The sequence below is a fragment of the Lathyrus oleraceus genome, chromosome 2, assembly GCF_024323335.1.
Source record: "Lathyrus oleraceus cultivar Zhongwan6 chromosome 2, CAAS_Psat_ZW6_1.0, whole genome shotgun sequence".
Lineage (NCBI taxonomy): Eukaryota > Viridiplantae > Streptophyta > Magnoliopsida > Fabales > Fabaceae > Lathyrus > Lathyrus oleraceus.
Genome location: NC_066580.1, coordinates 446,841,158 through 446,845,805, shown reverse-complemented (window position 1 = coordinate 446,845,805; position 4,648 = coordinate 446,841,158). Strand labels below are relative to the sequence as shown.

General features: G+C 33.4%; 1 long non-coding RNA gene across 2 annotated transcripts; it reads left to right on the top strand.

Annotated features, from left to right (window-relative positions):
- The first annotated feature begins 2,908 nt into the window (after nt 1–2,908).
- Nucleotides 2,909–4,361, top strand: LOC127120222 (uncharacterized). 2 transcript variants are annotated; one of them, XR_007803155.1, is made up of 3 exons: nt 2,909–3,270; nt 3,751–3,831; nt 4,074–4,361. It is a non-coding gene; the product is annotated as an uncharacterized LOC127120222 (long non-coding RNA). The 2 variants fall into 2 exon arrangements; XR_007803154.1 differs by having other exon boundaries at nt 2,910–3,270; nt 3,751–3,816.
- Nucleotides 4,362–4,648: the final 287 nt, after the last annotated feature.

The following is a 4,648-nucleotide window of genomic DNA, read 5'->3' as shown; positions in this document are numbered from 1 at the left end:
AGGAAAATAAAAAGTACTCATAACAGAATGAACAAAATTGATCATCATGGAAGCTCCCTTGCAGATTGACAATTTGACAAAGAAAAGAGAAGTAGACTGCTTTTATTCAATCTCTATATACCTTAAATAGTAAGGTTTGAGCCAAAATTTTCCATTGTTCACTTTTTCTTCTTATAAGAGTATCCGTGCATTAGTTATTTACTATATTTTGCATTGTTTCTAATTCGAGTCTATTGGTCTGATAAATACACACTGAGGCAATTGTTTTTGAAAACTCTGAGCCTTTTTAAACCACTATGTTTTAACGTTATTATATCCCTTTCTAACCACTTTGACTCATAGTCACTTTTTAGTGACATATCCCTTATTATATAGTCATTTGACTTGAAAGATTAAATATTTCAACCATTTTTGGAGTTAGGTAGAAGTTGTTAGTTTCAGTGTTGTCACTACGCGAAAACTGACTCGATACTGACATAGAGTCGCCACCGGATTTTATTTATTCCTATATAAGAAGAAAGGGACAATAAAAAATAAAACACAAAGAGAAAATGGAAAGAATTGGTCTCGCAACCAAATACGGGGGATGAAGAATTAGAGCTCCTAGTTCGGAGTAGAAAATGATTGTTTGTTGGTTGTTTTTACCTTGAAAAAGGGTTTTCTGAGTGACGCCCTAAGGCACAAAAATAAGTTTGATGAGTTTATGTTTGTTTAATGGTTTTGAAAAGATATTTTTTTATTATTTAGAATTGCACTAAAGACTATGGGCAGAGGTGAATGTTTCATACAAACAAGTCAAGCGTCTTGTGTCCAAAATACTTAGAGTAAGGGTAGGAAAGCGCCATTATTACTCATTCTCCACCAATTAAGGCTCGTGGCGCACAATTATAATTATTTTTTTATTGTATTTTTAATTTGATTGAGAAAATGCTGATTGACGTTGTATCAAGAGTTTATTGCTTATAATTTGAAATGGTGAGATACATTGATATTTACAAGGAAGTAAATGCGAGAAATAAAGGGTCTTATTGTTAGGTAGCCCAAGAGAAAGCCTTGTGTGTGCAAAAGTGACCTATGATAACAAGTGGATAATAAGCTTAAGAGCATGTCTCTTTGGGGTAGTGCCATGGATGTCATTCTTACAATAAAAGATTGTAAGTTACAAATGAAATTCCAAGTCATAGCAAAAAGTCAAGAATCATAACAAGGTCCAAGTGCATGGGTCCTAATGAATCCTCTAAGTCCAACAATGGGTCACAGATGAATGCAGTTTTTGGTCTTTTGATTTTATCATGTTTTTTTTCTTTTTGATTATGCAATGACAATAAATAAATAACAATAAGATAAAGATGCATGGGATAGATACAATGATGATGAATATGAGAATAAAGTTCTTGAAAGTAATTGACAGGGAAATAAATGGAAAGAAAATAAATTAGGTCAATAAGTCAATGGTAAGTGATAATAATTAGTGGTTAGAGATTAAGTTGCACAAGGTAATCACCTAGGGACCATCTATCCACAAGTCAAAGGATTAAAAATATGGAGCACTAAGGGATAACCTATCTTTGATTCAAATTGTCAACACCTAAGTAATCAAAAATTAAAGTCAAATAAGATTCAAGTTAACCATCAAAATCCAAATGTTGGTGATTAATGATCAATGGAAAGAATTAATTGAGTCAGGACACTTAAGTGCTATGTTAAGAAATCATAAGTGGACTTATGTAGAAGTCACACCTATCTGAGGCCGGTCAATAGTAATATATGTGCTAGGCATGTTGGAGGTTTAACCCAAAGTTAGTCTCTTCGAAACAATGAAACAAAAATTAAAAATGGAAAGGCAATGCTCAAACAACTAAAAGTCTCATCTATCATCAAAAGATTCAAACATGATCAACTAAGGGCAACCTATCAACACCTCAAAGTGTCAAGAACGATTCATTGATTATTTGTCAAGATGTTTGAAGTGTCGAAGGTTTAAACAACCTTAGTATCAACAATCAATGATATTAAATATTATCATCAACCATAAGATCAAAAAAGTGGAAAATGGAAATACATGGGAATCTGTCTATCCATAAGCCAAAGGATTCGAAATATGGCTCATTATGGGATAATCTATTATTGATTAAAAGTGTCAAAAACGATCCAATGACCATTTATCAACATGTTTGAATCAAGGAAAATTGAATCGACCAAAAAGTCCACCTATGAATGATTTGAAGTGTGGAAGATTTCATCAACCAAGCAAAAATCCAATAAGTATCACATTTTTTATAACATTCATGAGGCACTTTTGCAATGACCACAATCGGGATAAAATAATTTGAAAGAAAATAAACAAAATTAAAATGTAAATATAATGTCACAGATAGGAAGTATGTGTCAAAAAAGCAGAAAGAAAAAATCATTTGGATGGTTAAAAAAAATGTGGAAGAAGCAAAAAAAATATGGGGTGAAAAAGAATAGAAAAATGGAAGAAAAAAATGGGAAAAGTGGCAACAAGGTATTAAACCCAGGACATGAGGGAGGGAGGCGTAAAGCTTCAACCATTCTCCCCATGGTCCTATTTCTGATAAAGAAATACCTTCATAAATATATAATATATGGTGGCTAAAATAATGGAAAAAATAAAGAAGGCATAAAAATGTTGAGAAAATGCAAACACATGGGCGCCTGGGTCAAATCCAGGACCCTGGGGATGCAAGCCAAAGGAACAACCACTAAACCAAGCTCGCTTAAGTGATATTTATTTGCGCTTATGGATATATATATATATATATATATATATATATATATATATATATATATATATATATATATATATATATATATATATATATATATATATATATATATATATATATATATATATATATATATATATAAAAAACACAAATTAAAAATAAACAAAACAAAAACCAAAAACCATCGAAATAGTAGCAACATGGGTTTATGAAGCAAATGGAATGAGCCTTTAGCCCAATGAAACCCAAAGGAGCAACCAAAAAGTGGATTTCAGCCCCCCTCATGCTCAAACTCGTGTGTTTATCATCTCTTTCTCCCTCATGTCTCGTGCCGTCTACAACAAGCCTCTGCCGCGCCGGAGCTCATCGTCGGTGGCGACGGAGAACAACATGCCAACACCTTGTTTCTGACCGTCACATCTTGCTCTACATGAATCCAACGACTATTTTTCCAAATCTCCACTCGAACATACAAATAGATCTTTAAATAGAACTCGGTACCTTTGAAGGAAACGTTCAGGTATGTTATGGCTTCTTCTTCTCTTTTCATTGCTATACTCCTTCTTGTCGTTGTTGAATGTGTTACGTTGTGTTGAGGTTGTTTTTAAATTCGAGCATTGTGAGACTTGCATTGATGAGCGTTTTCATTGTGTGAGTGAGAGAAGAATCGAGGTTAGTTTATGAGCATTCTGAATTATAGCAGTGTGTTGTTGTTGTTGCTATGTGTTACGAGATGTTGCGAGGTTATGTGGTGATTTTGAATGTGAGTTTGAGTTGTTGAAATTGATGATGCATAATGGTTTTTTTGAAATTGAGTTGAATTGATGTGGTGAGAGTATTGAGTGAGGAATGCGTTCTTCAGAGTGAGAGTTTTTTTGTTGAGGTTTTGGGAGGAGAAAGAGGAGGTTCTTTGTGGAGAGGGTCAATTTGCTCTCCTCCTGCAGACTGATAGGTTTTTTATTTTCTTGTGTGATTCCATTTTTCTTTCTTTATGATGCAGGGCCGTGTTCTGCTGCATTTTTGGACTGATATGTGAAGCAACAGTCCCTTATCTGTGAATAAAATGGTCCCCTAACTCTTTGTACTCTCTTGTCTCTACGTTTGTCTCTTTTGTATGAATTTTGTACAACTGCATTTTAGTGTCTATTTGCTATGTTTTGTACCTGCAACATACCTCATTTGCGATTCAAATGGGCCTGCACCATGTAGCTCTTATTTGCACATGCCTAAAGCTGTTATTTTGTGCATCCTTTTGTCACTTAATTGCTGGATTTTTTGAATCTTCATTGCCTTGAATTTGATTAATTTTTCTTTGTGTGATAGGTCTTGGATGATGTTTAGTTATGGCTATAATACTTGGTCATGGTGAAGAACATAAACAAGGCTTGAAGCAGCATCTTGTCACAAGGGAAGTTTGGTCTTGGAAGAAACTTACATGCTTGTAATTCCTTAGGTTTTAGGTTTGTAGTATTGTAATAACTTTGACAAGTCTTGTAAGATTCAATGTGGTTTTATGTAACAAGGTTCTTGTATGTCTTTTAGAAATTAAACATAACTTGTTTTTGAAGTAATGAACTTGCTTTATGATGAAATAAAAATCATGTTTATTTATTCTTTGTTTCCATGATAATGGCAAACTTGATGAACTTGGTTAAGATGAAGTAATACCATAATGCACTCTTGTTCACTCAAACATCCAAATACATGACTTGAAAATGAATGACACTTTAGGCTCGAATCGGATGGAATATTTTGATTCATGCTTTGGTTGTTTGGACTTAGAATTTGAGAAAACTTGAATCCATACCAAAAATCCAACATAAATCCCACTTGAATGAATTGATTTTGCATGAATGAATGTCTTGGATCTTGAATGAATGATAAGGCCTTGCATTTTC